General features: G+C 46.8%; 1 protein-coding gene across 1 annotated transcript in view; it reads right to left on the reverse strand.

Annotated features, from left to right (window-relative positions):
* Nucleotides 1-24,608, reverse strand: part of GALNT17 (polypeptide N-acetylgalactosaminyltransferase 17) — a 440,387-nt gene that overhangs the window by 315,641 nt on the left and 100,138 nt on the right. The gene's annotated exons all lie outside the window — the stretch shown is intronic.

Here is a 24,608-nt window from a genome sequence, read left to right on the forward strand (position 1 = left end):
ATACATGTGCCCCTTGGTTTACCAAACAGGAACCAATTTAAGGGCATTCACTCCTCTACCGTGTCCTTTTTAAAAAAAAAAAAAAAAACAAAAACTGTACAACCTTTCTTACTGTAGTTCAACAACAGTACCTAACTGCTCACTCACCGCCTTGGCTCTTGTTCAGGATCCCTGCAACCATAAACCTTTCTCACCTGGTTGGGTCATCAGACTCCCATCCCAGCATGGCTCAGCCAGAAGACCCAAGCAAAGGAGCTGGCCCACACATGAGTCTGATGTTCCTCCAGGAGCTTCCCCAGGACACACCTCAAAACCATGCAACCTTGTCAGTGGCTGTGAATAAAAGCCATGGTGGCTTGGTCACACAGCACGCCCTACCCCCGGACAGTGTCAGGGAGCTTGATAATCATGCTCCCTGCGGTTCAGGTAATAGATGAGGTCAGTGGAAAGAAAAATAATACCCACAGAGGCTTGCTGAAATGAAATATAGAGCAGCCAATCCTCTCAAGACTCAAAAGTTATTTAGGGAATAAATCTAATCAACAGTGAGTTGTGTACAGGTCTTGCCTCCTGCACAAACAGGATTTACTGGACAGGTGCTGAGTTAGAGGCCCACCACGGCAGTCATTCTTGTTTTAATATTTATTTTATTTATTTGAAAGGCAGAGTTGTACAGAGATGGAGATTTAAAAGAAAAAGATCGATGATCAACCCACAGAAAGTATCTGGGCTGGACCAGGCCAACGCCAGGAGCCTGGAATTCCATCCAGATCTCCCTTGCGGATGGCAGGTGACCGCTTTCTCGAGCACTTTAGCAGAAGCTGGATTGGAACAGCAGTTGGGGTTCCAACTGGCATCATAAGCAGTTTCACTTCTGTGCAAGCAGTGACCACCTAACCCCAAGGCAGTCGCTCTCAGCTGACTTCCCAAGGGCCCTTTCTCCTCTTCTTTGCCTCCTTTGCAATAAGACATTGACTCTGTGGCTTTCTGTCCAGCTCTCAGAAGAATTAGGGGGCCAGGCTGAGCCAATCACTCCCTTCTATCTGATAGGTTTCCCAGCCCCAACCACCCTCTGCTGCCAGGGGTGCCCATGTGATTTTTGCCCATTAAAAAAAAAAGTCACCTAAAGGATTCTGAAAGGATTGTTCCACACTAATAAAGAGGTAACCCTTTTCCATCTGCTTGAGATGCTGGTGTCTGGCTATAACAGATGCATCAACCACAAAGGAGAGAATGCAGCTGATTAGAGAGAAGCACCCACTTGACTTGGGAAGCTAGCTGCTACACAAGCCAGAACCCCAGGCAGCCCTAGCAAATGAATGACAAGGTCTGTTTTGTTTCACAGGGGGCAACATGTTGTCGTGTTTTCAAGCAGGTGTGCAGAATGCGAGGTTAGATTTACTCAGACAACACCACTGAAGACAGAGGGCATGGTTCAAGGTGCGATTAGAGTCTCAAGGTAGATGGGCTTTGGGCAGAAGGAGTCTAAAAGGAGAAAATAGACCCCTTGAATAAAATTCTATTCCAGGCTGCATCTTTCCCCCACTCAAGAAAGGTAAGTGATCACACTCAGTAGCTCTTCTAACAGTTCTGTAAAAGGTACTGTCAACAGGGCCTGGTGTGATACCGTAGTGGTTAAAGTCCTTGCCTTGCACATCTGGGATCCCATATGGGCTCCGGTTCTAACCCTGGCAGCCTCACTTCCCATCCAGCTCCCTGCTTGAGGCCTGGGAAAGCATTCAAGGACGGCCCAAGGCTTTGGGACCCTGCACTCGTGTTGGGAGACCCAGAAGAAGCTCATGGCTCCTGACTTCGAACCAGCTCAGCTCCAGCCGTTGTGGCCGCCTGGGGAGTGAATCATCGGATGGAAGATCTTCCTCTCTGTCTCTCCTCCTCTCTGTATATCTGACTTTTCAATAAAAATAAATAAATCTAAAAAAAAAAAAGTAGTGTCAACAGGGGCTGGCACTGAGGCATAGCACGCTAAGTCACTGTCTGTGACACTGCCATCCTACTGAAGCGAGTGTTCAAGTCTGGCTGTTTCACTTCTGATCCAACTCCCTGCCAATGCAGCTGGGAAAGCAGCAGGAGATGGTCCAAGTGCTTGGGCCCCTGATATCCCTGTGGGACACCTGGATGGAGCTGCAGGATCCTGGCTTTGGCCATCTGGGGAGTGAACCAGTGGATGGAAGATCTGTCTCACCTCTTTCTCTGTAACTCTACCTTACAAATAACAATAATATTGGGAAAAAGACAGAGCCATGAAATGAGAACAGATGCTAGAATGACCATGGGTGAGCTGCTGACCGTGCTGGTTCCGATCCTGGATGCCAGACTGTGCTCACTGGCAAGCGACCAGCCTGTATGTTTTTTCCTCTTCTGCAAATGTCTTCAGCAGGCTGACAAATGTGAGTCACCAGGTCAAGAATAGTGCTGGTCTTAACTACTAGGTCTTTATAATCCCATTTCTCTGTTCATATACACCACCTGCCTCTATACTGTCCAAACGCCTGCCCCTCCAAATGTCTTCCAGCTTCCAGCAGCAAGCTCTCCCACCGCCCTGCCCCTGCTAACTTTGTAGCCTTCAGCCTTTCCCACTCTGGATGAATCAGCAAGCACACATCACACCTGCAGCAGACCCACGGAAGATTTTACAATCTGTCCGGGTCACAGAAGCACACAAATGGAAAGTAAAAATGCTTCCAAAGATAAACCCTGTTGCAGTCCACAAGTACTGTGCTAGGAGCCAGCATCAGTGAGCAGTGGGTTAAAAATCACCTTTTGGGACCCTGGCATTTTATATCAGAGCGCTGATTGGGGTCTACATTGTCCAACTTCTGATCTAGTTCCTGGCTAATGCACCTTGGAAATCAGCACAAGATGGCCCTGGTATTTGGACCATGATGCAGGAAACCCAGATAGAGTTGGGGTGGGGCGGGCTGGCAGGTGGGGCGGGCTGGCGGGCGGGGTGGGGTGGGGCAAGGAGTCCTGGAGTCCTGGCTTCAGACTGGACTAGTAAACTGCAAGATGGAAGACTCTCTCTCTCTCTCTTCCTCACCATCTCTCGCCCTTTCTTTTTGCTCTCCTTTTCAAAAACATGAAATAAATCTTTCAAAAATTAAAAAAAAAAAAAACACAAACCTGCCAACCTCTGATTCCCCATTTTTCAGTTTTTTCTACCTAACAGGGTGTTCCCACCTCTAGGGAGAATTCCTTGACTGCAGCCATGCTCTGCTCTAGCTGGGCGTGACACTTGCTAAGTCATGTGGCACGTTTAGGTCGAGCTGCCTGCCTTTTCCAAAAGACTGTGAGTTCTCCCCTTTTGCGATAGGAACTGGACCTATTTTGGTTCATCAGCACCTAGAGAGATAATGCCAAGGAAGCAGCCCTTTAAAGATCAAGGATAAACCACAATGACATAGCATCTTCAGGTATCAAAATGGCCAGTGTCAGAAAGCAGAACACAACAAGTGTTGATCGGGGTGTGAAACTGTTACACCTCTGTGCTGTTGATAAACACAGAAACAGTGCAGCCTCTACGGGCAACAGTACAAGAAGGCCACAAATTAAAACCATGATTATCATGGGGCCCCAGCAATTCTGCTTCTGAGTGTATACTACCCCAAAGAACTGGCAGCCCGAATTGAACAGCCCATGTGCACAGCCACACAATATATCCTAAGCAAGAAGTGGAAGCAATCCCCAGCATTCATCAACAGATGAATGGAGACTAAAATGTGGTCTACACATAATATGGATGACCATTCAAGTTCTCAAAGGAAGGGGGGGGGTGCCTGCATTTTGGTACAGCAGGTTAAGTGGTCATTTGCAAAGCCAGGATTCCTGGTTGGAGTTCTGGTTCAAGTTGGGGCTGCTCTCCTTGAATCCAGCTTTCTATTAATGTGCCAGGGAAGGAAGCTGAAAAAGGTCCAAGCATTTGGGCTCCTACAGCCATATAATATAGAGGACCAGGATGGAGTTCCAGGCTCCTGGTCTGGGCCTAACCCAGGAATGGCTGGCTGTTGCAGTTATCAGGGAAATGAACTAGCATACAGAAGAGTCTCCTTCTCTCTTCCCCTTTGCTCTCTGACGTTCTGACTTTACAATAAATAAAAATAGAACTCTTATTTTCAAAACAGAAAGATAGATGAGCCACGAGGACCCTGTATAAGGAGAAGTCAGCTACAAAAAGAAAAAAAAAATGATACTATGTGATTCCAGTAGAATTGAGGTACCGGGAGAAGTCAAACTGAGAGACAGGCAGTAGCAGAGGCTGCATGAAGATGGAAGGGAGCTACTGTTTAATGGCAACAGGGCATCAACTCTTGGTAATGCCCATCTCACACGCTCGGAGTCAATTCCTGCAAAGAATGTGGCTCTCTCGCACTTTTCAGGGCTTTGCCTTTGCAAGGGAGTCCAATTTACCCTGCATGGCCAAGGAACATAGGCAGTAATCCCCCCACAGGAAGAACAAGGGAATCCCGCCCAAGTCACTCATCAGCCTGACAAGTGTCAGTCATCACAGCATCAAACATGATCAGAGTCCAACATGCTTGTAACACCTGTCAGGAAAACAGTATTTGATTCCACATCTTCCACCCCCAAGTGTAGCTCAGCAGCCTCCTGCCTGCCAGCTCCACACCTCTGTCCAGGAAGTCCACTCTGCATGGAGTGACATGGACTGCTTTGGATTCAGGAACTCCCTTTGGTTAGCTTCCCATTAAACACACACACACACACACACACACACACACACACACACACACACACACGGGTGTGAGGCTGGTGCAGTGGCATAGCAATTTAATCATCCTCTATGGGGGTAGTTTGTGTCCTGGCGGCTTCACTTCCAATCCAGCTCCTTGCTAATGGCCTGGGAAAACAGTAGAGGATCGTCCATATATGTGCTTAGACCCCTGCACCCATCATGTTGGGGACCCAGAGGAAGTTCATGACTCCTGAGTTTGGGTTGGCACAACTCCAGCCATTGTGGCCATTTGGGGAATGAATCGGCAAATTGGTAGATCTCCCTCTCTGTGACTCTCCTCTATGTAACGCTGCCTTTCCAATAAAAACAAAATGAATTACTAAAAGAAAAAGAAGAGTTGGTAACACCATGGACATATGTATGGATGGGGGTGTGCCTGCATGGACACAGCCAACAGATGAGGTGTCCTCCACATAGGGGAGAACAACCTGCTTTCATTTGCTAGCCTGTCCAAGTCCATGGATGTCCCAAGGTCAGTGACTTGGAAAAGATAAGCCACTGCAGCTCCAGCTGTCCGCGCTCCCCTCTCCTTGCACCTGTCATGCAGGTCTTTAAACTCCAGGAGCCACCTCCTCCTTGTGGGAGTCCCTCAAGCCTGCAGCCCAAATCTATCTCCTTTCTGGAGTGAGCGCACACAGCCGTTCCCCTACGTGCTTAAACAGAACCTCAATCCCCAGGGGGTGTTACCACAGTCATTTCAATCATCTCCCACAAAAGGTGATTTGAAATGCTGCGGCTGTTTTGGCTACCAGTTTGGGGATGCTGTGATGATGGGGCTGGTCATCCACCGCCCCCCTCCCGTGGAGCCTCACAGGTGCATGAAGGACACCTTGCTCAGCCTGACCCCTGGCATCCACTTCTCCAGGCTTCTCTGCACTAAACCCCGTCAACTCTGAGCAAACAGCAGAACGGATGGCACAGGAAAAGGGCAGCCTGCCACCTGTATAAGGACCAGGACCATGTTGTAGCTCCCAGTACACAGCAGACACTGAGCCCATGCCTACAGGATAAACCCTGAGGTTGTTAAGCTTGCAAGATGTTTAGGGACTGGGGAGAAGAAAAAAAAAATCAACAGAACAGCAAATCTGAATACTGGCTTAGCTTCAGTTTCCTTCTTTGTACGACGTGAATAGAATTCCCCCATCCCAGGTCTCCTCCGAGGATTTCATAGGGTGAGGACTTGGCACATTGGTGATGACTTCACCACCAACAGTCCCCATACTCTGCTCCATGCAAAGACGGATGGCAGAATCATCTCAAGCAGACGTATCAACATCTCGACCAGGAGACAAGTCCACAATATGCCAAGAGTCCTAGAACTTAACACTAATCATAGCAGGGTCAAGGGGTCTCATTTGTAGAATGGGTGGGGGGGCAGATACAGGTGACCTGGGCCCCTGCAGAGAGACTTCACCTTTTGGTGCAGGTGCATGGTTGCAAGACTCTGCCCTCTCGCAGGTAAAATTCCATTGGTCAGTTACACAGGTGGGGATTCAGCAAGTGTCTGCTGTGACAACCCTGCAAGTTCTCCTTCTAAATGTCCACCACAGCTAAAGCTAGACTGCAACAAAGACCAAAAAAAAAGAAAAGAAAAAAAGGAACTTGACTTAGATTTTCCACATGCAATGCAGGGTTCAAGTATTTGGAACCATCACCAGCTGCCTCCTCCCAAGGTGCACATTAACAGGAAGCTGAAATCAGGAGTGCAGCGCCAACTGAAACCCAAGCATTCTGATATGGGATGCTGGCATCCCAAGCAGCATCTTTAAAATAATAATACTAACTTTAAAAGATTGGTTTGAAAGGGTCGCAGAGAAAGGAAAAAATAGAAATCTGCCATCTGCTGGTTGACTCCCTAAAAGGCTGCAAAGGCCAGAGCTGGATCAAAAGGAAGCCAGGAGTCAGGAACTTCATTAGGATCTCCCATGGGGCTGACAAGGACCCAAGGACTTGGGTCATCTTCTGCTGCTTTCCTAGGTTCATCAGCAGAGTACCAGATCAGAAGTGGAGAATCCAAGACTCGAATCAGCATCCTTACGGACCGCTCGTACTGCAGATAGCAGCTTAAACCACTACAGCACAATGCTAGTCCCCTAGGCAGCATTTTAACCACTGTGTCATTTGCCCAGTCCAGTTATAATTTTTAAAACTTATATTCCATATTTGGGACTCATATCATCTTGGCCTGCCAATTTCTGAAGCAGGTTCCTGCACCACCTACACATCCCCCCAAATAACTTTCTATCAGCTCTATACAAGAGGCAGAACTACTATGTACACACGTACACACACTGAAATTGATGGCGAGGAAAAAAAAGTATGGACAAATCCAACAGCACTAGATTGAAAAATACAAACAATGACCTGAATGCACCTTGACCTCTGGAAATAGAAAAATTCAGCCACCCGGAAAGAAGACAGAGCAGTTCGTCTCCCACTGTCCTTCGAGCTCAGCTTAGAGGTGAACATAGGATCTAGAGCAGAAACCAACGAAAGCAGCCTGGACTTGGAGCCCGCCAGTTCCCTAGGGTCAGCCTCTTAGCCTCAGCACCCCTTGCTTGGTCTGCAGGGCACATGACAGAAAGGATGGAATTGGCAAGGGCGAATGGCCTTCGATCTCCAGCCTTTGGTAGGGATGCTAAATCCTAGGGGTCAGTGCTGTGGTATACACAGGTAAAGCTGACTATTGCATGCAAAGCAGGCATCCCAAATATGTGCCGGTTCAAGTCCCAGCTCCTCCGCTTCCAATCAAGTTCCCTGCAAATAGCCCAGGAAAGCAATAGAAGATGGCATAAATGTTTAGGACCCTGCTAGCCACCATAGGAGACCCGGATGAAGCTCCTAACTCCTGGCTTTGGCTTTGCTGAGTACGGGCTGTTGCAGCTACACGGTGAGTGAACCAACGAAAACAAGATTCTCTCACTCTTTCATCAAGAAAAGAAAGAAAAAGACTTGGACTATTCATGGGGCAAAGCCAGTCCTAATCAGACTTAGTCACCTCCCACAATCACACCTTTAACAGCATCACCTGGGAGATTGCGTTTCAATATAGATTTCAGAAGGGAAAACACCATTCAAATTACAGGAGAGGCAGAGAACCAAGTACCGGAGCTGTCTTCCACAGCGCACATCAGCAGGAAGCCGGACTCCAAAGTGCAGCCAGTGCTCCAATCCAAGCACTCCAACACCATGTTTCACATAGTTCAGCACAACGCCCAACCAACATGATGCTTTTCAGATTCATTCAGTCTGTCATATGCATCATTCCTTTCCCTTGCTAAATAATACTGCACATCATGACTATACCCATTCATTCCCCCACCTGTTGATGGACATTGGCCCCATGAATGCTCCTGTGCCTATATGGAGCTAAGTCTCACTGTATGAGTTGAGAGGCTATAGCATCATGCTGTGCCGACAGCAGGAGATTTCACAGGGAAAAGAAGAGCCCTGAGCATGGCTATCACTCATCCCATCTAGAGAAAGTGATGGAAGAGCATACACTGGAGATTGGGAAAGCTCCTGAGCCCACCAGAGTCAGGACACAAGAATGGCAACACATAGGTGTCAATTGGACTCAAAGCTGGGTTCCAATCTTTGCTGGCTCTTGCAGCCCTGAGAGGAGGACTCCATAGTGACACCTGCATGTTGATGGGGGCCAAAACCGATCAACAGAACAACCATGTATCTGTGTTTGGAGGGGTGTTGGGGTGTGTGGAGGGGTTTTGGGGTATGCGTGTGAGAGAGAGAGAGACAAACATCCATACTCAATATAGGAAACTATGCATGACTTTCAATTATTTACATCAAAATACACTTGCCTTTGAGATCTCTTGTACACACACAAGTATCAACTCAAAATAGTGTATGCAGTATGCATTATATTTACAGAAGATATTTGTAGTATATGTTCGATATAGGACAGGATGTAATAAGGCGTGAGGAACAAACACACAAACATACATACATGCCCTAGGCTCCAAATACCAAGGATACATTCATCAAGAGTGTGTCTGGGAGGGCAAGAGTAAGAAATACTAAGGCATCTCCTACAAGGAATCAAAAGAAACAATTTAATTCTTGTCTCAGAAAAGCAAGCACAGATACGTAGGATCAAGAATTGCTTTTGACATTTGGAAGAGAATCATTCATAAAAATGATAAAGACAGACAAAACATCATCCAGAAAGTCAGAGATGGGGAACACGAGAGGACGGGCACACATCAGGGGTCAGAGGACCACTCCAGCGACTTAAAACAAGTCATAAACACTAAAAAGAACTTTGGCAAAAGCAAGCATCCTCAGGACTGGGGGAAAAAAACCCAGAATTCCACTGTGTGTCTGCGTTTCTCACCTTTGCATCCCTACAACAAAATGCCTAACACAGGTATCTTTTTGAAGAAAAGAGGTTGACTGTGCTCACACTACTGCAGCTTCAAGGACACGACACCTGCTCCGTGTCACTTTTGTTGAAGTCCTCCTGGGGTATGGTGGATGGCAGAGTCAGGAGCAGGTGTCAAGCCACTGGTCACATCTCCAGCTGGAGCAGAGAAAGGAAGGAGGGGTCAAACTTGCTCTTTTATGACAATCCGCTACGAAGAACCCAAGGGGTCAAATAAGAACTGCTTTACAAGAGCTCAGGTCCATTGGCCTACATGCCTTGCAACAGGCTCTGCAATAGCGCCACCCTGGGGCCGAAGCTCCCAACACAGAAAATCATGGGAGGACACTGCACATTCAAACCACAGTAGTGACCAGGGAACATGTAAATTGGGTTACAGGCTCGAAAAAAAGGGAAGGAAAGAAGGAAGGAAAGGAGGGAAGGAGGGAAGGAAGGAAGGAAGGAAGGAAGGAATGAAGGAAGGAAGGAAGGAAGGAAGGAAAGGAAGGAGGGAAGCAGGCAGGAGGCAGGAAAGGACAGAAGGGAAGGAAGCACCAGGGAGATTGTGTGCTCCACCTCCTCCTCTTAGATAACTGCCGGGTGGGAGGCAGGCTGCCGTTCCTGGAGGTAGGCAAGTTGCAGAAGAGCCACCTACAACTGCCAAGTGAAGTCCAAGGACATGTGCTAGATATGTCAGAGGCTGAAGTTAGACTCAAAGGAGCTAATCAAGGCAGCAAATCCAGGACACAGACCGTCTCGAGGACAAAACTGGGGCTGAGAAGGCTGATGAAACAGAAGCAGCAGAGCTCCCAGAATAGAAACAGGGGGGATACAGAGAATGTGTCCTTGGCCAGTCTACAGGGGACAAGCAGACAACGGTGTGTGGAGGGATTGTTCACTTGGCCCAAAACATTCACTGAAGAAACAGAAGTATTATGGGCAGATCACAGGAGAACTTCATGCACCTTGTGGAACAACTGGGGATGTATTTTTTGTGCCAAATAAACTCATGGGTTCATGCCATTTTCTACAGAGATTTAAAAATGTGTCATCATGTCTTGGTATCAGAGAGAGGGATAAGAAAGTACCCTACCAGCAAAAAACACAACATCAAGCTGCTGGGAAATGAGACCAGGATAGTTCTTTCCAATGACCCCAGCTCTTTAAATCTGAGAGATGAAGTTTAAAAACATATAGATAATACAATGCACTTAAACAGAAATACCTGAACTCACAGAGGCACATATGAGATATGACTATTGGATCCTATAACACTACAAGTATTTTTTTTTAAAAAAAGATCTATTTATTTTTATTGCAAAGGCAGATAGATATATAGAGAGGAGGAGAGACAGAGATGAAGATCTTTTGTCCAATGACTCACTCTCCAAGTGACCGCAACAGCTAGAGCTGTGTGAATCCGAAACCAGGAGCCAGGAATTCTTCTGGATCTCCCACGTGGGTGCAGGGTCCCAAGGTTTTGGGCCATCCTCGACTGCTTTCCTAGGCCACCAAGCAGGGAGCTGGATGGGAAGCAGGGCTGTCAGGATTAGAACTGGTGCCCTTATGGGATCCTGGTGCATGCAAGGCAAGGACTTTAGCCTCTAGGCCACCACGCTGGGTCCAACACTACAAGTCTTTATCCCAACTGTCCTCAGAACATTTCTAAAAGCTGAGCACATTTTTTAACATAAGCAATAACCTTAATCAGTTCAAAACCCAAAAGAGCAGATGTTTGTCGTAGCAGTTTAACGTCCTTTGATATCCATCTACATCAATGTGTCTGGGTTCAAGTCCCCCCCCGCCAACTTCCAATCCCAGCTTCCTGCTGAAAAGCACCCTGAGAGGCAGCAGGTGATGGTCCATGTGCTTGGGTCCCTGTCCACTGTGTTGAGACCTGGCCTACGTTCTGGGCTCCTGCCTTCCGCCTGGATCACCAATAATTGCTGCAAGCACTTGCGGAATGAACCAACAGATGCAAAGTATCTTAAGTCTTTGTCTTTAGATCTGTGTCCCTCTGCCTTTCAAGTAAATAAAATACACAGCCCTCAATGCTATTTTTTAACATAAAATATCTAGGAGGGTGACATCAGAAAAATGGTGGCATAGAAGCTTCCAATTCTTGTTCTTCCACCCCACTGACAACAACATAATTAAACAGCTTCCCATCAACAACAATAGAGCTCCAGAAACCGATTATCACTGGCCATACGAAGCCATAACCACAGAGTGAAGGAAAAACCCAGGAATCACTGCACAGAGCAGAAGCAGCAGCTCCATTCTGCAGGCGCCATCTCAGCCCCCAGACCTGCACAGCTCAACGAAGAGAGGGATTAGTTGGTCCATGAGTTTCCTCCAGGGCACAGAGCGAGGAAACAAAGGGCAGGAGGAGCAGTTGCCTTCCCCACCTTCCACAGACCTGACCTGAAGACATCACTTTCCACCTAGATTTGTGGAAAGCAAGACACAGTCAAGATGCCTGGATGTGGCTAGGAACATACAAAAGGCAATCGGTATCAACCACCTAGCAGGTGCCCCTGCCATCTCCAGTAGCTCCCCCTCCAGAGGATCAGGGCGCCCCTGTAGCCTTTGATGATGAGGACCTCAGCAGCACTCACAGCCGCCAAAGCCCTCAGGAAGCATCTACCACCAAAGACTTTATAACCATTTGACATCCTCAATGCTTGCTTTTGCAACTGAGCATCCCAACAACCATCACAGAAGCCATGGATCCCCTGCAGTTCTCATCACTTAGGGTCCTGGAATGCTCATTCCAGTGGATTGCAGCTGCCTAACCTGCCACCCATTCCTCATCCCTACCTCCTGATCCATCCCAGACAGCACTGTGTAGGTCTGTGGACCCTAGAACATATAGGTACAGTCACAGCTACACCCTGCATTGAACCTGCTGACAGCCCTGCCTCCTACTGCCATGCACCTGCTATTTATGATCAGCCATGTCCACTGTCACCTACTCTGCCCTATGATGCTACCCACACATACACCTGCAACCAACCTCCAATGCAGCGTGTGTTTGCATGCCACCAGCTCTGTTCCCAATGTGGCTTTCACAAGTGCTTGCCCTGGCCCACATCCAATCAGGTGCACCTCTCACTGGACCCAGAGATATCAGTCACATAGCATCCCACAGCCTCTGGCTTCCTGAGCTGCCACACCACTGTATTTGCTTGGATCCAAATCCCTCACACATGCTCCAACTTTGAGTTTTGTGCACTACCTGGCCAGTTGCAACAGCAACAGTCCTGCACATCCTCCAATCAATATCCCCAGGCCCCACCGTCCCTACAGGTAACGATCTTTCCTTACCAGAGTGAGTCCAGGACTTCCTTTCCACACCCTGGACATCAGCACGGGGAAACATGGAAAACATGACATAACAAAAGGAATGCACATTTCCTGTAACCACTCTCTAAGAAAGAGATCCATAAAGTGCCTGACATAAACTCAAAATAATTATCCTGAAAATGATCAGCAGGCTACACGCAAACATAAACAACACAGTGAAACTAGGAATCAATTACAGGACAAAGCTGGCTTCATACTTTAAGCCTTCAAAGTTATAGTAATCAAAATAGTATGGTAGTGACATAAAATCAAATCTGCAAACCAATGGAAACAGGATAGAAAACTCAACCTCCACGTTAGTGTTGGAGTTTATAGTCATCCTTGAACAGCCGTCCCAAAAATCACACAATGTGAAAAGGATGACCTCTTCAAACAAATGACACCAGGCATCCACAAGCCAAAGAATGAAATTGGACATTTCACGCTGTATGTAAAAATCAACTCAACTTGGATATAAAAATCTGATTCCATGAAAAATCTAGAAGACATAGGCGAACTTCTTGTCATTGGTTTTGGCAATAAATTTTTGAACAAGATTTTTTAAAAAACACAATGAAAAAATCAATAAGTAGAACTACATCAGACTGAAAGACTTCTGCCCAGCATCGGAAGTAATCAACAAAAGGAAAAGGCAACTCATGGAAAAGGAAAAAAAAAATATTTGCAAACCATATGTTCAATAAAGGGCTCATATCCAAAATATATGGAACTTACACAACTCAATACCAAAGATAGAGTTAAGTCTATTCAAAAATGGGCAGCTCCATTCCAAAGATAGAACTACGCCTGTTCAAAATCGGAACAGCCACTTCTCAGGAGAAGATGAAACTCAAATGACTAACAGATCGGTGAAAAGGCACTCAACATCTTTCATCATCAGAGCAATGCAAAGCAAAATTACCACGAGATACAACTTTACACCGAAAGATGAAAGGTAACAAGTATTGGTGAGGACATGGAGAAAAGGGAGCCTTTGAACACAGCTGCTAGAAACACAATTAGTACAACCACCATGAAGACAGAAAAAATTGAAAAAAGTAGAGTTACCATATGATCCAACTAGCCCACGTCTGGGATTATATCTAAAGGAATTTAAATCAGTGTTTCAAGCAGACATCTTCACACTCGTATTTGCTGTTGCATTATTCACAACTGACATGTTTTTGGAAAAATGAATGCCCTTCCAAAATGTGATCCACGTATACAATGGAAGATTATTCAGCTTTAAAAGAGAACGGACTCCGATCACTGTGACAACAGTGATGGCACTGGAAGACACCATGCTAAACACAAATAAGACAGAAAGAGAACTGCTATCACTGACAGGTGAAATCTGAAACAGCCGGATTGGGGATTGGTTGTGATATAGCAAACGAAGCCACCGCTTGCAACACCAGTATCTGCTGTCCGAGTGCTGACTTGGGTCCTGGCTGCTCTGCTTCTCATCCAGCCTCCTGTTAAGGCATCAGGTGATGGACCGAATGCTTGAGTTACCAGCACTGCAGGCAGCAGCTTCACCTACTGTATCACAGCACCACCCCTACACCCACGTGGGAGGGGCACCAGGGGTCTGTATGAGATGCTGGCGCTGCAGGTGGTGGTGGGTTATCCTGCACCAGCCGTATACCCACGTGGGAGGGGCATCGGGGGTCTGTAGGAGACCCTGGCATTGCAGGCTGTCATTCATCCTGCACCAGCCCCTACACCCACGTGGGAGGGGCACCAGGCACCCGTGTGACATGCTGGCACTGTAGGCAGTTGCTTAACTTTGATCCACATGGGAGGGGCACCAGGTGGCTCAACTTGCTATACCACAGAACTGGCCTAGGCCCCAGGCCTTTGCCTTTCAATCAGGAAATTTTACATACCTATGATTCTGACCCTTCCAAACATCACCTGTAAGAGGCACCGAACACAACTTCCTACCTGCTGGTGTTCACTTCTTTATGGGAACACCTTTCCTTAGAAAAAGACAAAGTCCAAGTCCTGGCTGCTCCACTTCTGATCCAGCTCCCTATTAATAGGTCTGGGAAAGCAGCGGAAGATAGCCCAACTCTTTTGGACCCCTGCACCCATATGGGAGACTCAGAATAAGCTCCTGGCTCCCGGTTTTGGTCTGGCCCAGCCACAGTCACTGTAGCCATTTTTGGGGAGTGAATTACTGGTTGGAAGACCTCCCTCTCTTGCCCTCCCTCCCTTCTTGTCTCTCTCTGGAAATCTGCCTTTCAAAATAAATATATAAATCTTTTAAAAAAAATATTAAGTGCATTATTCACTTGCAGTTTTCAAAGGATAGATATCACACACACACACACACACACACACACACACACACACACACACACTTACACAATAGGAAGCCATGCAGCCAATGTAGGGTGATCATTTCACAATGCATTTCAGAACATCAAGTGTCACATCTTAAATTTTATATACCATAGCTATCTCAGTAACGCTATTTTTAAAGTGCCAAGGCCATGTTCAAGTTACTAGCCAACAAAACAAGAATATTTTAAATCCAACAAACCATGAAGCACATGACTCTTGGGAAGCAACTCCTCCGTGGACATTAACTACGCAGACTTGGAACCTTACCAGGATTTCACGGGTCACCTCCCGGAGCACCTCTGCCAGAGGTGCCGAACAGCTGCCCAGCAAAACCTGTGTCTTCCCACGTGTCGGTGCTTGGCTCCCTGCTTCCCCGTAGGCCACTTCCTGGTGCTTAGCCTGGCATCTTCAGCAGTGACTCATTCTAGACTTTTCAGTTAAATGACTTCACTTTCTAAGAAGCCCTGGTACAGGAGTGGAGCTGGGAAAACCATTCAAACCATTCAAAAAAAATGAAAACCAAATCTGTAGGAAGCAAGACTGAAAACACCCAAAATGCAAAGAATCCCTACCAGAATACAATCCACAGCGTGAATTATCTTAATATGAAGCCACACATTGAAAATAAATGAACCAAGCAGGCACTGTATAGAAGAAGCGAAGGGAGCAGAGAGCAGGAACTAAAGCAAACACTATTGAATCAGAAAGCAAGGAGGAAAAAAAAAATGACCAGGCTGCTAACTAAAAACAAGATGTGTTCTAAAATAACCAAAAAGACAAAGTTCTGGCTTATCAAGCTTATATGGCAGACATTATTTGAAAGACAGAGTGACAAAGAGAGAGGAAGAGACAAAGAAGGACAGAGAAATCTTCCATCTGCTAGTTACATCCCAAATAGCAGCATCTGGGGAGGCTGGGCCAGCCAAAGCCAACAGTCCAGAACTCCATCATGATCTCCTAAGTGGGTGGCAAGGGGCCAAGCACTTGGGCCATTGCCCTGTGCCTTCCCAGGTGCATTAGCAGGAAGCTGGATGAGAAAGCCTTGGGGAGGGGAGGGCAGGACCTGAATCAACACTGCAATGTGGGATGCGGGCACCCAAAGTGGTGTCCTCACCTGTGGCAACACGATGCCCAGCCCTTCTTTTCCATTTTAGTTCTGTAACTGTTACGCAAAGGTCCACCGTCTTTGCATTCTGAAGTGTGACAGCCACACAAGCATGAATTCTTTTTTAATTTAAACACAAAGCCCTATCGGATCAGGGAGACGATTTGACAACTGAGACGGCAGTAAGCTCCGTTTACCCGTGAGTGAAACACGTGGCACGGACACGTGGATGCACTGGACAAAGAGCTGAGTCCAGGTCCCAGCATAAGAAAGCTGGATGATGAGAGATTTCATCACATACTCAGAATGGTGTGTAACTTAAAACGTGCCAATTCCTTATTTCTGGAAGTGTCCATTTATTATTTACCCAAGCATTGAAACCTCAACAAGCAAAACCAAGGGAAAAGAAAGACCATTGTATATAGCTCATAATAATGAGATAATCAAAATAATGACTCAAAAACTAGTACTGAGATCTAGTTATATGGTTGCATATAAGGTGCGTGTAACATAAAAATTAAACTTCAATAGCTTCCCTAAAGCAAAACCCAACTAGAACACGTAGTGGCGAAAATATTAGTAGAAATATTAACAAATAAATAGCTTTCTAGAAATAATACTGAAAATAATATCCATAAAGACACAGAAATGGGTATGGTGTCTCCCCAGATGGTCAACTGAGTGCTGTTTACGCAGCCAGTTCTCACAGAACACAAATGCATGTAATATAATTGGATTCAAATCATAACCGTAGGCAGGTTCAGGGGCAAGTCAGTGAAATAAGTCTTAAGAATGACAAGAGAATAGGAAGATAGGAAAAAAAATAGAATTATTTTTATTGAAACCATACAATATGGAAACAACCATATGCCCGATAAAATGAAAAAAAAAATAGAAAATGTACTTGTCTTTCGTCCTTACTGTTTAGCGTCTAGCTGGTTGTTTTGCTGACTCTTGTAATGGATATGGAGATAAAAGAATATTTTTTAAATGTATGGAAAGTGGAATTATAATATATGTAAGTTCATTTTGGTGCAAAAAAAAAAAAAGAAAAAAAAAGTGAAGCCACCATAATAATAATCTCATTTTAACAAGACAAAAGACCAAGAGAAGAAAACTGTGTCCAATAGCAAGCCAAAGGATGTATAAGAACTTAACATTCGACAAAGAAGGAGTCGCAAATCCATGTCTCCATTACTGATCCAATCATGCGGAGCAAGTTGGCCTCTGGGTATCTCTCTGACATCCAGTGCACTTGTGCTTGCCCAGTGCTAAGCCCTGAGTCGCCCTGGTTCACTCTGAAAATGGTGCCTCTCAGAGCCATTCAAGCACCCCGAGTCTACCCCAGGTGGTCTTGCTGTGCCGCAAGGGGCCCAGCGCTGGTGCAGTAGCCTTGCACTTGAACTGACTCCCAGGTAGTGACTCTGCCCTCTCATTTTCCATTTTGGTGCATCAGTTTGTTCTGAAATTTCAGGGTATCTCAAGATGTCAGAACTGCAGTAAGGCAACACCAACTGATCTGAAGCCAGAATCCAGGAGCTTTTTCCAGGTTCCCCATGTAGGTGGAGGAGCCCAAGGATTTGAGCCATCCTCAGAATGTATTCCCATAAGTAGGGAGCTGAATCAGAGGTGGAACAGCCAGGACACAAACCAGAGCACATCTAGGATGCCAGCACTACAGGCAGAAGCTTAGCCTCCCATGCCATGGCGCCAGCCACAGCACTCTCTCCTTCTGCCTCTCCTTCTCTCTTTGTACTTCTGCCTTTCAAATAATGTATATATATATTTTAACAACAACAAATAATAAATGGACCCTTCAAGATCACCTCTAAAGGCAGAGTTTGGGCGCTGTGGTTAAGTGGGCATTTAAGATGCCTGTCTTCTCACATCCCACTGTCTCGCTGGAGTTCCAGCCCCTCCACTTCTGAGGCCAGTTTCCTGGGAAGCAGCAGTGGCAGCCCCAGCTCTTGGGTTGCTGTCACTCACATTAGAGACATGGCCAGAGTTTCCAGCTGCTGACTTTAGCCCGGCCCAGTCTCTCCTACTGCAGGCATCTGAGGAGTAGACAAGTCCATGGAAGCTCTCTGATTCTCTGCCTTTCAAATGAAATTTTAAAAACCAACTTTTAAAAAGATCATGTCCCGGAGATCATTCCTGCTTTACAAATGAGAAAACTGAAGCTCAGCAAGGCTTAAGATAAGACTCAGCCAGCTCATGTCAGGGCTGGCATAGGTCACTCAGGTCTCCAGCTCAGTGCCCCGTGCTCCCTAAATCACATTTCAGTGCCTCCCGCTGCAAATCCTTCCCCTAAGAGGCAGATGGAAAAAGCCCTGGCAACCCCGGCACATGTTTCCCCGGCTGCAAACAGGAAGAATGCTGACCCTGTCTCGCTCACAGGGCTGGAGTGCAGCTGGAACAAAGTAAAATACTGTGAATGCCTGCAAAGGGTAAACTCCTGCACAGATGGAAGGCAACGCCATTACCATTTGGGCAAGGATTCAGAAGGTCTGTCTCAGTGAAAACTGGGGGGAAAAAAATTACAGTCTGAGAAACTAGAGAGACTATCCAGTGTGTGTGATCCCAGCTCCTTCACCTAGGGGATTCAATAAGTATTCATCGTCAGATGGAAACAGCAAGGGCAGAGCTGGGTCTGTCTCGAAGCTCCTGAAACTCCACCTCCCTGGCTCCTCCCAGGATCTTTGGGCATGTGTGCACACGGTACACTTGCAAAAGCAAGATGCTTTTAATGCAATCAGCTAACTGTCCAGTGTTTTGTTTTGTTGTCCACTGCCTTCCACACCGGAAGGGCCTAAGTGGCTAGAGATTTGGCCTTGGGCATTATGCTGAGTATACAATTCATTTAGCCTTCTACAGGGATGTCTGGGATGGCGGTTTCCAGTCTCTAGAGGTCCAGGAAAGAGGAAGGGCTTCCAGGAATGCTCATCATTTCATCAATGCATACAGCATGTATCTAAGTCCATTCGAGCACTCTAACACAAACGCCACAGACAAGAAGCCTCAACAGCACGCATTTCCTTTTCATCAATCTGCACGGCGGTAAGACCAAGATCAAGATCTTACAGATCTGATGTCTCATAAGGACCCACTTGGCCACTTAAACACAGCCAGCCTTCTTCTCACCGGGTCATCCCATGGCAGAGAAAGGCGAGAGAATGCTCTGTTTCTCCTGCACATAAGGGCCCAAGGGTGGGCATTTGTCCTAGTCTTTAGGACACTGTCTGGGATGCCTGTATCCACACTGGGGTGTCTGCTCTGTGTCCTGGTTCTGCTCCTAATTCCAGCTTTCTGCTAATCCCATCCTGGGAGACAAGGGTGATGATGCAAAGATTAGGATCCTGTTACCCTTACGGGAGACCAGGATTAGATTCCACAGCTCCTGGATATGTGGACTATATCTCTCCATCCAATTTTACAACAATCCTACCTATTTGCAACATATTAACAGCACTGAGTTTGAAAAACTAGTTCATTTCCTTTTTAAAATTTGCATTTATTAATTTTGGAGAAAGAGGATGAGAGAGTTCTCATCCACTGGTCCACTCCCCACATGCCCAGGAGCTAGAAACTCAAGCCAAGTCTTCCACACACAGATACAGGAACTCAACCACTTGGTCATTTCTGTGGCCTCACAGCTGATCTGCATTCGTGGAAGCCACAGTCAGCAGCCAGAGCAAGGATGTTCTGCATCAGGTGTCCCGATGCAACACAGAAGGTTCCTAACCAACACTGCAATCTCCAGGCCAAATGCCTGTCCCTAAAGATGATTTTCTAAATGACCAACTCTTAAAACAAGCAAGTATCTGTCAATCATTCCGGAAGAAGAACCAGAGCAACATCTTATTCATTGAACAAGAAAAGATATTCCAAATGACTCTTGTAGGACCAGGTAGTCAACTTACATAGGGCTGGAAAACAGTTGGGGAAAAGAATTATGAAGATGTGTTGGGTGGTGAACAAAAATACTATGTTTAGAGACTTTGGGGTCAGCTTTTTTACTTTGAAATTTATTAGGATTTTTTTTTCTCACTCAAGGTAACACTCGAGGTAACTTTTACACTCAAGACCATATTATTGGTATTGTAACATTTTTCTTCATCAAGAAGAAGCCAAAATCATGTTTTAGACCCCAAGTCTGGGAAGTCCTCTTTCCCATAAGCTTCTGGGTTCTTCCCATTGATCAATGAACTTCCTATCCTTAAAACAAAGACAGCAATTATAAGGCCCCGGCCTTGAACGTCAGGAGCAACAGCAGGTAGAACAATTCCATACAAGTAGCTGTTGGAAAGTTCACAGAAAAATAAAATTAAATAGGACCCAGCCCGGTGGTCTAGCAGCTAAAGTTCTCGCCTTGAACATGCCAGGATCCCATGTGGGTGACGGTTCTAATCCTGGCAGCTCCACTTCCCTTCCAGCTTCCTGCTTATTGCCTGGGAAAGCAGTCGAGGACGGCCCAAAGCCTTGGGACTCTGCACCTGTGTGGGAGACCCAGAAGTAGCTCCTGGCTTCAGATCAGTCCAGCTCCAGCCATTGCAGTCACTTGGGCAGTGAATCATTGGATGGAAGATCTTCCTCTCTGTCTCTCCTCCTCTCTGTATATCTAACTTTATAATTTAAAAAAATCTTTAAAATTTTTAAGAAGTAAAGATGTATTTATTTTGATGCAAATAAATCTGAATCCATGCATAGTTTTTTTTCCATAATACACATTTTTCATGAACTCTTTGAAGTACCTGCTAGCAATGGGAAAGAATCTTTTACTCATGAATGCTCATAGAACCCTTCTCTAAAACTCCTCTGAGATTTATTTCGTTTCTTTGAAAGAGGCAGAAAGAGAGAAAGATCTTCCATCCGCTGGTTCAGTCCCCAAATGGCCACAAGAGCCAAGCCTGGGACAGACCGAAGCAGAGTCCATGAAATCCGTCCACGTCTCCCACGTGGGTGTCAAGGCCCCAGGTACTCGAGCCATCTTCTTCTGTGCGTCTTCTCCAGGCACACTAGCAAGAAGCAGGATCAGAAACAGAACAGCCAGTCAAGATTTGAACCAGTTCCTCTGACGCTGGACGCTAGGTCACGGGTTGCAGCTTATCCTGCTGCACTACCACTAGGACTCCTAGAACTCTTGAAGGAAATATCTTGTCTGAATTGGATGCTGCGTACCTGCTGGGGCTCCCTCCCAGGGAGAGAGTGGAGCTGGGCTTTACCAGCTCAGTAGAGATCCTGCCACTTTTTAACTAAGTGATGTGTGCGTCAGCGCTGATACATGAGAATAATTTAAAGGCGGCTTATGGTACGATAAAATTAATATCATTAATCCAAGACAAAAATTGGAACCACAAATTATAAAGGTAGGAGGGAGGGGAGATGTGTTCAGGAAACCTTGTGTCCGAGAAACATCACGGCTTCTGCTCCTACTGTGAGCAGATTCCCCCGTGGATGCCATCACTCTGGGCGCTCTAGTTTTTCTCAGTCATTCTTGAGCCTGTGACCTGCCAGCCACCCCGTCACCTCTGTCCTGCAAGCCAGCACTGTCCAGGCAGTTTCTACTAACCGGTCCCATAGCAGGTGCATCTCTTGCTCTGGGCTCTTGTCCAGAAGCCGCCCCTCCTTCCTGGCTTGCATGAAACCTGACCTGCCTCATCGAGGTAGACCACCGCCTGTGCAGTGGACTCACCCCATCACCTAAGCTTGAGCCATGCAGAGCAAGGTTCCTCCCTCCCAGGTCCTGGCACACAATCTTTCAGCACCGAAAGATGCTCCAGACTACAGACTGGGGAGAGTCCTCCATCCATACACTCACTCAACAAATACAGAATAAATCTCCATTAGCCACGTGGGACGATGCTAAATGCTGCTCCTTTAATGGAAAGCAAAGAATAGCAGGGCCTTTTTTTTTTCTTTTCCATTCTCTCGACCACTGCTCTTTTTTCCTCCTGCTGTGTGAGCTTGATGATCATCTTTCCCATGGGGCTTCAGAGGTCTCCATCTAGCTGTTGCCTTAAAGCCCAAATGTTTGCTAAATTGAACTGAACCAAGGCAGCTATGATAGGTCTCCCTCTCGCTGTCGGGGAGGTCCCAAGCCTGCCAGGCATCATTAGGATGTACAAGCTTTTGCCTGAGTTTTAATTCACAAAAGCAAGTGGATATGAGGCAGTGTCCTCAAACCATGTGTGCGGTGCTTGGAGACAGCCAGATGAAAACACAGCCCAAAAGTTCCAAAAAGGCACAGGGAGCCCACATGAGTGGTGAGGCTGTCATTGATTGCTGGGGTGGGGAGAATGACCGAAGAAGCTTGGCACAGATAGAGTTAACAAGTGTTGGGGTAGGGTGGGATGGGCAGGGCGGGGTGGGGGAGACCCTTCTGAACTGGTCCCTAGCAGAGATGAGAAAGAGTCCGATTTGTTCCAGAATGAAATGGGCTCTGTCTGGCAGCTCTCTCCTTCATCCCAGGAAACTAACCTGAAATCTACAGGTCACTTTTTTTTTTTTATTGCCAACGAATTTTCAAAACATCAAGTAGAAAATCACAATTTGTTCCCACCCTGGGAGGTGGTAAGGTCAAAATGGATTTTTTTGTTCTGATATCAGAAAATATATATAATCTTCTCCAAAATTCGAAACTGCTGACACAATTTCCAGCCTACGGAAAGGGCAGCGTGTTGGGATGATGGCTAACTTCAGAAAGCGCTCATCTCAGTGATAAGATCAGAAAGGAGAGAGTGAGAGGTGTCAGAGGCTTACAAATTAAAAAAAAGAGAGAGAGAGAGAGAGACTGCATTTCTCAGGGATGCTCATTAAAGTTCAATGAGACGCTGGCTCACGGGCCCTGTAATCGTCTCTGGGCAGTCGGATTCCACAGGAGCCAAATCCAATCAGAGTTGTAGTGAAGCTTCCAGATCCTGTTCCCTCTACACCATGCATCGGAGCATCTGTAAATTCCAGAAAATGGACTACTTTCCCGTCTGCACCTGAGCTGGCGCTAAAGTGAGCTAACCCTTTCCTGCCAAATGGCATCCTGTGGTTCCTCCCTGCCCACAAAGATGGTCTCATGTGGGAGATGTGACAACTGCCAACGCTCAGAGACAAGACCTGTGTCTTTGGAATCTGTGCACTGACTATGTGTAGACTCCTAGGATGGAGCGAAGAGCAGGGACAGCCAGAACCTAGCAAGATGCCTCTGGTTGAAGCATAGAGAGAGATTTCTCACGAGACTATCCCCTGAGCATGGTTAGGAAGACCTTGAGATCCTGCCAGGAGAAGACCATAGACCTAACAGAGCACAGCACTAGCCGAAGAGTGGACAGAGAAGTGTGGATTTTCAGATTTAAAGAGTCATATGACACCAGATAACAAGAAAGGAAAAGACGACCATATTTAGACTTGCATCACCATGCAAGCTTCTGAGATGAAAGAATTAGAACGTCTGTGCACAGAACCTGTCTGTGGGTCCATATAAGAATAAGCCCTCTTTTTTGGCCTAACCATCATCTGCTCTGTGCTCTATGTTCAGAAGTGCTAGGCTGGGGACAGGGTCTCTGGGAGGAAATTGGGCAAGAGGGTTCGGCTCCAGGTTGGGCGAGGAAGAAGAGAGCTACTGCCCTCCTACACCATGCTTTCCACCACAGGAGAACACGGGAACAGACAGCTGTGTGTGAACCAGTAAGACGACCCTCCCAGCATTGCCATCACAGGGTCACCTGGCCTTGTACTCGTCTACCTCCACAACTGTGAGGAATCAGTGCCTGCCATTTGAGCCATCCTCTCAATGGTATTTCTGCCTCAGCAGCCCAGGCACCACCTTGACCCCACTCTTGGACCACAGCCCTGACTTCCTGACAGTGTTCAACATCTGGGAATGACACTACATCGACGTCAGCCAGGCCTCCTCCCTCTGCCTCCTTGGCATCGTCCACAGCTGGTCCCATGGTCTCTTTTGTCCTTCTCTATGCTCCCATTCTGGATGACCATTGCCTCTGGGCATCCGTGGTTTGGATTCCACCCTTGCCTATAGGATGCACTCTTCTCTAATCCCACGGCTCCTCCAGAGCACGTGAATAGATGGTGCAGACCAGGCCAGGCACAATCCCCAGACTCCCCCAACTCCTGAGATGATCTCAGACAGGCACATATCACAGATCAGACCAGATCTTTCTAAGTCACCTCTGACGGAACATTCCAAAGAGACAGGGAGACCATCCATGAGATGCACAACATGGTGCAATTTCTTGGTGCCTTATCTAAACCCACGTGTAAGTCTAGACTTATATCTGCCTCCTCCCTTTTAAGACTTCTGCCAATTCAAACTGGGTCTCTTGCAGCCAGGAGGGTCTTGAAAAACTCTACACATGCTGTGAACTCGATGTCCCAATGCTGATCCTTCTCAGGCCCACTCTCACCTTTTTGGGTAGAAGTGGAAAGCAGAGTCAGGCTCCATCCAGGGCCACAGATGAGCCACTGGGCCATCTCTCCGAGCCCTAACTCACCTCCCAGGTCACCTGGCATGACAACCTGGAGGGCAAAGGTCAAATACGTGCAAAAGGTGGCCCACAGTGAGACCCCCTTGTGCCTATCTGGCTCTTCTGGGCCTTGAACCCTAGTCATCCCCTAACAGTAATCCACGCCCAAATCATCCCCCATCAATA

The sequence above is a fragment of the Ochotona curzoniae genome, unplaced genomic scaffold (assembly GCF_017591425.1).
Source record: "Ochotona curzoniae isolate NIBS_2020 unplaced genomic scaffold, NIBS_Ocur_1.0 contig_2321, whole genome shotgun sequence".
NCBI lineage: Eukaryota > Metazoa > Chordata > Mammalia > Lagomorpha > Ochotonidae > Ochotona > Ochotona curzoniae.